The sequence below is a fragment of the Capra hircus genome, chromosome 6, assembly GCF_001704415.2.
Source record: "Capra hircus breed San Clemente chromosome 6, ASM170441v1, whole genome shotgun sequence".
In the NCBI taxonomy this organism is placed as follows: domain Eukaryota; kingdom Metazoa; phylum Chordata; class Mammalia; order Artiodactyla; family Bovidae; genus Capra; species Capra hircus.
The window spans coordinates 86782680-86795344 of NC_030813.1; the positions used below are offsets into that span (position 1 = coordinate 86782680).

The 12665-nt window shown below is 38.6% G+C and overlaps 1 protein-coding gene across 4 annotated transcripts in view; it reads left to right on the forward strand.

The window, feature by feature from the left end:
- Positions 1–12665, forward strand: part of MOB1B (MOB kinase activator 1B) — a 92931-nt gene that overhangs the window by 49642 nt on the left and 30624 nt on the right. The window lies entirely within an intron of this gene.

A 12665-nucleotide genomic window follows, 5' to 3' on the forward strand; every position in this document is an offset into this window, starting at 1 on the left:
TAGTGTACTGTGAATAGTGCTGGAGTCAGAAATATATTGCACATGATGCATAGATTTTAAAGAGAGTTTATTAACATTTCTATACGTGACTCATTTTATTGCCATGTTTTAGCAAGCATTCAAACTAATTTTTTATTAGGCGTTTAAACTTCTTAAAATTTAGTTTTTATTTTTGTCAGTATTATGCATGTGCATGACAATTTAATTCAGTAGAATCAAATAGTTCTGTAAGACTTGTCAGAAAAAAACCATCCCTCTTTTCCTGTTTCTGGATACACCCATTTTAACTCTTTTACCTGATTGTCTTAATTTTTAATTTCTTGTCTCAAACTAGCTTATATTGTTACATACCGATTTTTTTTTCACTTTAGGTATAACTATTAATTATTATGGAAGAAGAGAGCATCACTCCCATGGTATCCCCATGTATATCTATATTTATATCTGTATACATCCCATCTTATATATACATCCTTCCATCCTGCCAGCTTCTCAGTATAGTTGCTGCTGCTGCTGCTGCTAAGTCGCTTCAGTCGTGTCCGACTCTGTGCGACCCCATAGACGGCAGCCCTCCAGGCTCCCCCGTCCCTGGGATTCTCCAGGCAAGAACACTGGAGTGGGTTGCCATTTCCTTCTCCAGTGCATGAAAGTGAAAAGTGAAAGTGAAGTCGCTCAGTCGTGTCTGACTCTTAGCAACCCCATGGACTGCAGCCTACCAGGCTCCTCCATCCATGGGATTTTCCAGGCAAGAGTACTGGAGTGGGGTGCCATTGCCTTCTCCGTCTCAGTATAGTTAACCCTATATAAATAAATACTGTTGTTGATAGTTGAGCCATGTGTATACTGTAATTTTGTTTTCTTTCCTGAACAGCTTCTTGCTGTATCTAGAAATTTTTTGTTGTTTTCTGTATACTCAATACTTCTTTTTTAACCCCCAAACACTTCCCTAGTTAACCTTGAAATACATTTCAGACTCTGTCACTTTATCTTCTTGAATACTGTCTGTTGGAGCTTTCTTATCTGCTCCAGTCCATTGGCTGATGTTACACAAGTCTTGCTATACAGCTGTTATTTGGGATCTCCCTTTGCCTTCATTCTTGGGATTCCCCTTGCATAGCTTTTGGGTTGGATTTCCTCTTTCTTGGATCTCATGTCCTCTCTCTTGATTTACTCCTGGAGAAGGGAAAGGCTACCTACTCCAGTGTTCTGGCTGGGAAAATTCCATGGACTGTATAGTCCATGGAGTCGCAAAGAGTTGGACATGACTAAGTGACTTTCACTTCACTTTTGGTGCGGGTTGTCTAAAAGCTCACTAAAAACAGTAAGTGGACTGTTAATATTTTGAGACCTTATATGTTTAGAAATATACCTTTGTGCTTGATTGATATCATGTCAGAGTATCAAGTTCTAGGTTGTAAATTTTCTCACAGGATTTTAATTTTTATGGATGAGGTGCTCCACTTGTTACTGAGAGGTCCAAATGCCTTTCTGACTTCTGATGCTTTGTATCTTGTTTTTTCCCCTCCGGACTGTTGTAAAGTCTCCTCTTTGTTCGGAAATTTCTTAGTTTATTCTTCTATTGTGCGTTTATCCACCAAGTTGGTGGTCTCTCAGTCTAAAGAGGCATTTTCAATTCTGGGAAAATTTATTGGTTTATTTCCTTAATAAAGTATTTTCTTGACAGAATATTTCCTTGCTTTTCTGTTATGTGTTTCTAGAATTCTTGTTACTTAGAACTTGGGCCTCTTGAACAGATCCTTGATATTGTTCTCCTTTTCCATATCTTTCTTTGTTTTTTTAGGCTTTGTGTTCTAAGAGATTGCTTTGGTTTTATTTTCTGTTTTTTTTTTTATTGTGGTTTTAATTTCTGCTAACATTTAAAAAAAATTTAAGAGTCCTTTTTCCTTCTCTTTTTTTATATAGTATTCCTTTCTTATTTCATTAAGCAGTAATTTTTTTTTTCTATCACTGAAGATATATATAGTTTTGGGGGCGCATTTTTATTCTCCTTTGTTTATCCTTTAAGTTGCTTTTTTTTTTTTTTTTTTTGGTATTTTGATGTCTTCTTGCACATTAGAGGCTTCCCTCAAGTCCTGATAACTCTTTTGCTTTCTGTTTTTATTTATAAGTTGTTGTTTAGTTGGCAAGTTGTGTCCGACTCTTTTGTGACCCCATGGACTGTAGCCTGCCAGACTCCTCTGTCCATAGGGTTTCCTAGGCAAGAATAGTGGAGTGGGTTGCCTTTTCTGACCCAGGGATCAAACCTGTGTCTCTTGCATTGCAGGTGGATTCTTTACCACTGAGCCACCTGGAAAGCCTTTTTTATTTACAAGTAGAACAACTGAAAACCAAATTGGAATCTCTGTGTGTGGGGGGCATGTCAACTGTGGGATTTGCTAAAGGGTGATATGGCTAGGCTGTTACCTTGAAGAATCCCTGGTGTAAATTTCTTTCTGTATCTTCATATGGTATGCTCAGATTTACCAAAAAAAAAAAAAAAAAGCGCAGTTGGTTTTTGCTTGGAGATTATTATCTGGACTGTGGGAAAAGGCAAAGGGTCTCAACATTGATTTTTTTCAAACTCATCTGATCACCTAGTGTTACATATGGTGCATCTGCCTACAACTGTGCCTGTAATCATATCTCTGAAGCCAGACACCCTCTCTCTTTTGCCCTGTTTTTATAGAATACACCTTTAGTTTCTAGTTTTGTCTCAGGATGAGGGGGTAATACAAAAGCCTACTGTGTAGATTGCAGAGAGGATCTGGGTGTGTACCTTTTCTTAAACAGACTGGGGAAGTCTCGTTCTATCTCTACTTCTATTTCCAGAGTATCCTGCTGATAGTAATTCCTGAACATTCTATGGAATCTGTGGTGTAAATTGGGTGGCTTCTAAGTTCAGGGTTAGGTTTCCTTAGGTATATTAATTCAGTTATTTATTCATCTACTTGCTAATTCCCAAAACTATTGTTTCCTCATCTTTTATTCTCCTTTTCCTTATGGGATTGATTTTTTTTAAAATTCACATTATTATTGCTTTGAGTAAGGAGTGGAAGGTAATGTCTGTTTTTAGCCCACAAATCTTTGACTGTCACTCTTCAAAACGGTTTCTTACAGGTACTGATTTATTGTATTGCTGTGTTCTGTTAAGCATCCATAGTTTTGCAATGTCGCTAAGTAGAAGGAAATTGAAAGAGATATGTCACTGAGTTAAACTACTTAATATTTTTTGAGTTCTTCATAACTGTAATGTATTAGTAAGTAGTGACTCTAAGAGTCCTTTTTCTACTGGACACAGTTCAATAACTAATTTTTATAAAAATACAGATTAATCTAAATTTGAGCTGCAAGGAACTATTTTATTTCTTGATTATTTATTATTATTCCTCACTTATTTCTAGATTATTCAGGTTATGCTTCTAAAATATGCTTTGACAAATCTCATTTAAACTTTAATGTCTTTGACCTTAATTATTCATTGGTTAAAATTTACCTCCAAACTAGGAATTATCTCTGTTTTACATTTTTAAAAAACAGCTACACTTGAAATTAGATTTATAGGAGAAAAATGATATCTTTTGTCTTAATGTTACCAGTATCTTCCTTCCAATAATAAAAGAAACAAAGGTTTTTCCCATTTCCCATTACACTTGATCAGTTTTATAGGCATCAGTTCAGTTCAATTCAGTAGCTTAGTTGTGTCTGACTCTTTGCGACTCCGTGAACCGCAGCACTCCAGGCCTCCCTGTCTATCACCAACTCCCAGAATTTACTGAAACTCACGTCCATTGAGTTGGTGATGCCATCTAACCATCTCATCCTCTGTCGTCCCCTTTTCGTCCTGCCTTCAATCTTTCCCAACATCAGGGTCTTTTCAAATGAGTCAGCTCGTCTCATCAGGTGGCCAAAATACTGGAGCTTCAGCTTCAACATCAGTCCTTCCAAAGAACACCCAGGACTGATCTCCTTTGGAATGGACTGGTTGGATCTCCTTGCAGTCCAAGGGGCTCTCAAGAGTCTTCTCCAACACCACAGTTCAAAAGCATCAATTCTTCGGCACTCAGCTTTCTTCACAGTCCAACTCTCACATCCATACATGACCACTGGAAAAACCATAGCCTTGACTAGATGGACCTTTGTTGACAAAGTAATGTCTCTGCTTTTTAATATGCTGTCTAGGTTGGTCATAACTTTCCTTCCAAGGAGTAAGTATCTTTTTAATTTCATGGCTGCAGTCACCATCTGCAGTGATTTTGGAGCCCCCCAAAATGTGGGCTTTTTATTTTCTTAAGAATATTAGTTTAATGCATTGACTTTCTTATAAATGCCATAGTTTTGAACTTCAGTATACAAATATGATGAGAGCTTTCTGTTAGAGTTACTATTTTATGGACAAAGAATAAACCATAGACTATAAACTGTAGATTTTTTTATCCAATAAAAGACCTATACTTACCATCCTGAACGTCAGTGTGGCTTTATACAAAAGCATATTTCTAAAGGATTAGAAAATAAATGTGGCGCTCTTAGATTTTAGGAGAGAATGAATGTTCTCACAATAGATAGCCTGAGAGAAAGGAGACAGACTAGGGCAGGAGTTCTTTTTCCAGGTTTATGAACAGGTTTTATGTGTCCCTGAATTCCTTTATGCAAAATATATCTCTAGAGAGAAGGTTCATAGTGTCTTTCAGATTACCAGAGGCTTAAAACAGATTAAGAACTAATGGTGAAAGGTAAGAAAAAATTGTATAAAATTTTAATATTACAGGAAATAATTTCATATACATACAGTGCTTATATAGCTGTTATGACTGAGCCTATTTGTATAAGCTGGGAATATAAATTTAGCAAATGCTGTCAGAATGTTTACTTTTATGTTACCATTCTTGACCTGATGTCCTTTATTGGTTTAGCTCAACAGACTTCTGTAGAGGAGCTGTTCTGACCTAGGCCTTCTCCTAGGCTCTGGAGAAGCAGATGACTTGAAGAACTCCTTGCCTTTGAGAAGCTCATGGTACATTGTAAAGTAGAGACATTTTAGTGTTCTGTGTGAACAGAGAGAAGTCATGTTTAATGTGGTTTAGGACATCAGCGACGCTTCCTGAGGAAAAATGAACTCCTGAATTAATTTTCTAGGGATGACTAGACATCCCATGGAAAAAGAAAGTTCATTTACAAGTATATGAGATGAGGAGTAGACACCAGCTGATTTTAACTTTGTGAGGTTTTTTTTTTCCTTGTCAGGCTGGCTTTATTGTAAGAATTTAAATTTCAAAGCATTCCCAGGTGGCACTAGTGGAGAAGAATCTGCTTGTCAATGCAGGAGATAAGAGAGTGGGTTCCATCCTTGGATCAGGAAGATTCCCTAGAGAAGGGAATGGCAACCTACTCCAGTATTCTTGCCTAGAGAATCTCATGGATAGAGGAGCCTGGTGGAGGTAGAGTCCACCAGGGTCGCAAAGAGTAGGGCACAACTGAGCATTTAAGCAGTAGTAAACCATTAAAACTTCTGTGCCACTGATTAAATGTATTCCTGTTATGTTACTGCTGCTTATTTGCAGGCCGATGATGAATTGTAGGAATTATAGGTGAATCTTTGCTCTCGTGTTAACTTGAGAGCTGTATCTGATATAAAGATTGTTCCATTACTGCCGAAACTGCAGACTTGATCTTTTGTGGCACCCTTTATAACGAACTGTGGTTTTGAATTGGATGCCAGCGGAAATTGTGCTTTTCTACTTTGGTGGGAAAAAAATGCTATTACAACAAGAAATTGCATACTAGTTTTTAGAATATAGCTAAATTACTAAATTATGGGAAGTAGCTGTAATCTATTAGTTATTTAAAATAACTAAATAAAATGAAAAATAAGAGCTACCTCCTTCTTCCCTTTCCCCTCCCCCAATGCAAGGAGTAGACTTGTTAGACTGAGATGTCTTGCTTTGATTGATTGACCCATTTTTTTTTAGCCAAGGTTTAAGTAGGGAAGGACTCCAAAGGGCCTAAGATTGAAAATGAAATTTTGGTGTCAGGATGAGCAAACCTCACCAGTACATTGCTGCAGTTAAAATCTTTTAGATTTGTTGCACAAATAAAGATGATGGGTCAGTCCCTTTCTCTAAAACTGGGGACAGCTGTTCCTTGCAGTAATAACAGGACTTTTCTCTACTTTCAATATCATTATTTAAGTTAATAAACTTCTATTAGTAAACCCATTATGTCCCAGTTCCTGTTTTAGATTCTAGAGATTCACGGATGACCAAGACATGATCCATATTCTTGAGTAACTCGCAGTCTAGTGAGAAAGAGAAAGAAAAATGTAAACGAGTAAGTATGCAGAGGTCATGTTTTAAAACTGGATTAGTAGAAGTGTGACAGAAAGATTGGTTTGGTCTGAATACATCTGCCCAGATTCATGAGTTGAAATCTTAATGCCCAGTGTGATGGCCTTAGGAGGTGAGGCCTTTGAGCCTTTGAGAGGTGATTAGGTCATCAGGTCTCCACCCTCATTATTGGGGTTAGTGCTCTTATGAAAAACATCCCACAGAGCTCCGTAACCCCTTTTACCATACGAAGATGCAGGGGGAAGTGGGCAATCAGAAACCTGGAAGAGGGCCTGACAGTGCTGGTACCTTGATCTTGGTACTTTTGACAACCAAAACTCTGAGAAGAAATTTTCAGAAGCACCTAGTCTGTAGTATTTTGTTATAGCAAACTGAATAAGGTGATGACTATCTGTATGTATATGTGTGTATGTACATATGTGTATATGCATATACATATTGTCACTCAGTATTTTTAAGCTGTCATTTCCTATACTGCCCATTTGCTGTGTGACAGCTACCTCAAAACTAAGCTGTTTTAAATACATTCATTTAATTGTCATAATGGTTCAGCAAAATTGGTAATATCATTTCCAGTGTTTTAGTTGTAAGCTTAGAGAAGTTAAATGATTTATCTGAGATCACAAAGTTATCAAAGTTACAAAGACAGGATCTGAAACTGGGTGTTTACTTCAAATCCTTTGCCCTTTGATCTTCTGTATGCGAGATATCACATTACAAAAATGAAGAAGACACAACCTCTCATTTTAAAGAGCTATTTGAAGGAGAACAAACACATAAATACGTTATAGGTGCTTTAAGCTGCAGTGAGACACCAAGGGGATGGAGAGATTTTCATGAAAGGTTAGGAAAGGTTTTTTTATAAAAGAAGTGATGTTCAGGCTCCCTAGGTGTTTCTTGGATGAAATGTCAGTATATTTGGAATTACTGCCTGCTCTGTTGCAATTTGATGCTCATTCTGAACTCTGTATCTGCAGGTTTTGTTTTCTTCCTTCTTGTAGTCCAACACATTGTAGGGGATTCTGTTACTGCTGTTGCATAGAAATCATCTAGACATTTGACAATAGTCATTTCCTAAAATCTCCTGTGATTTTAGTACCTATTTACTGATTGCAATGGATTTAGTGCTGGGCAAAGGAAACTGCAGTCTTTACAAAACTCAGAGCTCAGAGGGTGATCGGAGATGAGTGATTAAACTTTAGTGTCTTCATCTACAGCGGAGATTACACCTCAGTAACTTCACAGTTGTAGAAACTAACTGGCCTTTGGTAGTGAAGTGCTTTTTATTTTCTAAGGATTAGATTATAAAAGTTTATGGGATATAAATAAATAGTGACTTGACCAACCCTCTACCTGTTCTTGTATGAGATCATGGAGTTATACTTTATAAAATTGAAGTGTTACGGATATGCTGAAAACTGAGAAGTAACCTAGTTAGCAGTTTAATATAATAGTGTGTCAGTTCAGTTCAGTTGCACAATCGTGTTCAACTCTTTGCAACCCCATGAACTGCAGCATGCCAGGCCTCCCTGTCCCTCACCAACTCCCGGAGTTTACCCAAACTCATGTCCATTGAGTTGGTGATACCATCCAACGATCTCATCCTCTGTCGTCTCCTTCTCCTCCTACCTTCAGTCTTTCCCAGCATCAGAGTCTTTTCCAATGAGTCGGCTCTTTGCATCAGGTAGCCAAAGTATTGGAGTTTCAGCTTCAACGTCAGTCCTTCCAGTGAACACTCAGGACTGATCTCTGGTTGGATCTCCTTGCAGTCCAAAGGACTCTCAAGAGTCTTCTCCAGCACCACAGTTCAAAAGCATCATTCTTTGGCACTCAGCTTTCTTTATACTCCAACTCTCACATCCACACATGACTAATAGAAATACCATAGCTTCGACTAGATGGACCTTTGTTGGCAAAGTAATGTCTCTGCTTTTTAATATACTGTCTAGGTTAGTCTTAAGTTTCCTGCCAAGGAGTAAGTGTCTTTTAATTTCATAGCTGCAGTCACCATTTGCAGTGATTTTGGAGCCCAAAAAATAAAATCTGCCACTGTTTCCCCATCTATTTGCCATGAAGTGACAGGACCGGATGCCATGAACTTAGTTTTCTGAAGCTTTAAGCCAACTTTTTCACTCTCCTCTTTCACTTTCATCAAGAGGCTTTTTAGTTCTTCTTCACTTTTTGCCATAAGGGTGGTGTCATCTGCACATCTGAGGTTATTGATATTTCTCCTGGCAATCTTGATTCCAGCTTGTGTTTCATCCAGCCCAGCGTTTCTCATGATGTACTCTGCATAGAAGTTAAATAAGCAGGGTGACGATATACAGCCTTGACATACTCCTTTTCCTATTTGGAACCAGTTTGTCCATTTCTAACTGTTGCTTCCTGACCTGCATACTGATTTCTCAAGAGACAGGTCAGGTGGTCTGGTATTCCCATCTGTTTCAGAATTTTCCACAGTTTATTGTGATTCACACAGTCAAAGGCTTTGGCATAGTCAATAAAGCAGAAATCGATATTTTTCTGGAATTCTCTTGCTTTTTTGATGATCCAGCAGATGTTGGCAATTTGATCTCTGGTTCCTCTGCCTTTTCTGAAACCAGCTTGAACATCTGGAAGTTCATGGCTCACATACTGTTGAAGCCTGACTTGGAGAATTTTGAGCATTATTTTACTAGTGTGTGAGATGAGTGCAATTGTGTGGTAGTTGAGCATTCCTTGGCATTGCCTTTTTTAGGGATTAGAATGAAGACTGACCTTTTCCAGTCCTGTGGCCACTGCTGAGTTTTCCAAATTTGCTGGCTTATTGAGTGCAGCACTTTCACAACATGATCTTTTAGGATTTGAAACAGCTCAACTGGAATTCCATCACCCCCGCTGGCTTTGTTCATAGTAATGCTCTTAAGGTGTGTGCGTGCGTGCTAAGTTGCTGCAGTTATGTCTGATTCGTTGCAACCCTATAAATTGTAGCCTGCCAGGCTCCTCTGTCCAAGGTATTCTCTAGGCCAGAATAATGGAGTGGGTTGCTGTGCCCTCCTCCAGGGAATGTATGTTAAAGAGCAAGATTTTAAATGTGGAAGTAAAATTTCCATGACTAAAGATCTTTGGGAAACCTTGAGATAAACCATAAATGATTTTTTTAATAAATCTTCTTTACTATAGGACTTCTGATAGCTTTTAAAATACTCATTTTAATAACATACTAGTGCCTCTTTTGGCAGTGTGCTAACCAGTGAAGATGTCAAGAATATTAGTTACCTTCAGTCTGATCATTCATCTTAGCATGAGATGTATAGGTGCAACTGCATACTAACTTACCCTTTGGGTGTTTAATAGGTATCTTAAGTTAATATGGGCAAAGGCCATCTCCCCAAACCTATCTTAATAAATGACCTGTTACCTACCTACTTGAGCCTAAAAACCTAGCAGTCTTCTTTGATTGTCTCGTCTTTACCACTCGACAAATTCTGAAATCCAAAGTGAATCCTATTGGTTCTACCTACAAATATTAGAACCTGGCTTCATCTTTCTGTCTGCATTAGACCAGACCATCTTTCTGCTTTATACCAGTTGCTTAACTGGTTTCTGTATTTTCACTCTTACCCTCCTGCCAGTCCATTCTCTACATGGAAACTAAATAGTCTTTTTTAGATCATTACATTAAGTCATATTATACTTCCTTTAAAAAAAAAAAAGATTCTGCCATAGCTTCCCATTTATACTTAAAATAGTAATTTAAATTCCATACTTTGGACTCTAAAAACTTAGCTAGTGTGGGTCTACAAGCTTTTTCTGATTTCATATACTGTCATTCATGATGCCCTACATGCTAGTAAAGTAATGCTCAAAATTCTCCAAGCCAGGCTTCAGCAATACGTGAACCATGAACTCCCTGACGTTCAAGCTGGTTTTAGAAGAGGCAGAGGAACCAGAGATCAAATTGCCAACATCCGCTGGATCATGGAAAAAGCAAGAGAGTTCCAGAAAAACATCGATTTCTGCTTTATTGACTATGCCAAAGCCTTTGACTGTGTGGATCACAATGAACTGTGGAAAATTCTGAAAGAGATGGGAATACCAGACCACCTGACCTGCCTCTTGAGAAATCTGTATGCAGGTCAGGAAGCAACAGTTAGAACTGGACATGCAACAACAGACTGGTTCCAAACAGGAAAAGGAGTACTTCAAGGCTGTATATTGTCACCGTGCTTATTTAACTTCTATGCAGAGTACGTCATGAGAAACGCTGGACTGGAAGAAACACAAGCTGGAATCAAGATTGCTGGGAGAAATATCAATAACCTCAGATATGCAGATGACACCACCCTTATGGCAGAAAGCGAAGAGGAGCTAAAAAGCCTCTTGATGAAAGTGAAAGAGGAGAGTGAAAAAGTTGGCCTAAAGCTCAACATTCAGAAAACGAAGATCATGGCATCTGGTCCCATCACTTCATGGGAAATAGATGGGGAAACAGTAGAAACAGTGTCAGACTTTATTTTTGGGGGCTCCAGAATCACTGCAGATGGTGATTGCAGCCATGAAATTAAAAGATGCTTACTCCTTGGAAGAAAAGTTATGACCAACCTAGATAGTATATTTAAAAGCAGAGACATTACTTTGTCGACTAAGGTCCATCTAGTCAAGGCTATGGTTTTTCCTGTGGTCATGTATGGATGTGAGAGTTGGACTGTGAGGAAGGCTGAGCGCCGAAGAATTGATGCTTTTGAACTGTGGTGCTGGAGAAGACTCTTGAGAGTCCCTTGGACTGCAAGGAGATCCAACCAGTCCATTCTGAAGGAGATCAACCCTGGGATTTCTTTGGAAGGAATGATGCTAAAGCTGAAGCTCCAGTACTTTGGCCACCTCATGAGAAGAGTTGAAAAAACTCTGATGCTGGGAGGGATTGTGGGCAGGAGGAGAAGGGGACGACCGAGGATGAGATGGCTGGATGACATCACTGACTTGATGGACGTGAGTCTGAGTGAACTCCCGGAGATGGTGATGGACAGGGAGGCTGGTGTGCTGTGATTCATGGGGCCACAAAGAGTCAGACACGACTGAGCGACTGAACTGAACTGAACTTTTGAAAAAGTCACCTTTGTGCAAACACCTAGTTTGTCCTGTAAGCCTGGAATGCTCTTCCCTCTTTGCTAGCTGTCACACGGCTGATTCCCCCTTCGTGTCTTTCTGGCCTCATGGAGGCCTGCCCTAACCACCTAATCTAGTAAAGTGCCTTGTCACATCGCATTATTTGTCACTTCATTCTCTATTTTCACCATAGCACTGAGCACCAACCAGTACTGTATCGTTTTTTTTTTTTTTTTTCTGCCTCCTCTCCCTACCATGAGAATAGAGATTCTCTTGTTCAGTGCTGTGTCCCAGGGTTAGCACAGTGCTACTTAGAATATAGTAGGTGGGTGGTCAGAATATTCTAGTTGGATGAAGGAATGCAAGAGTGAAATAAATGGAAGAAACTGACATTGAGGTGGTGAGGAACATTATTCTGAGGCTACTTAGTTTTTTAATAGTAAAGATTTTTCTTTAAACATCAAAAAAATATGCTAAAATTAACACAGTATAAAATTCATCTTTTAAAGTGTTCAGTGGATTTAGTATATTCACAAAATTGTACAACCATCACAGCTGTAGGAGATAAAGATAAGTATCATGTCGTATTGGGTAGTGGATAAAAGAATGGACTTTGAATATTTAAATCCTAGGCTTAAGTTTTGGTTCCTTACTTTACCAATTCTAAAAGCTTGAGCAAATTAAGAACTTTAAGCCTCAGTTTTGTTACTCATAAAATAAAGCATAGCATACCTACCCCCTGAGATATCTGTTTGCAGGTCAAGAAACAACAGTTAGAACCATACATGAAACAACAGACTGGTTCTAAATTGGGAAAGGAGTACGTCAAGGCTGTATATTGTCATCCAGCTAATTTTAACTTACATGCAGAGTACATCATACGAAAAGCTGGGCTGGATGAAGCACAAGCTGGAATTAAGATTGCCAGGAAAAATATCAGTAACCTCAGATATGCAAATGATAGCACCCTTATGGCAGAAAATGAAGAGGAACTGAAGAGCCTCTTGATGAAAGTGAAAGAGGAGAGTGAAAAAGCTGGTTTAAAACTCAGCATTCATAAAACAAAGATCATGGCATCCAGTCTCATCACTTCATGGCAAATAGATGGGGAAACAGTGGAAACTTTATTTTCTTGGGTTCCAAAATCTCTGCAGATGGTGACTGCAGCCATGAAATTACAAGACACTTGCTCCTTGGAAGAAAAGCTGTGACTAACCTAGACAGCATATTCAG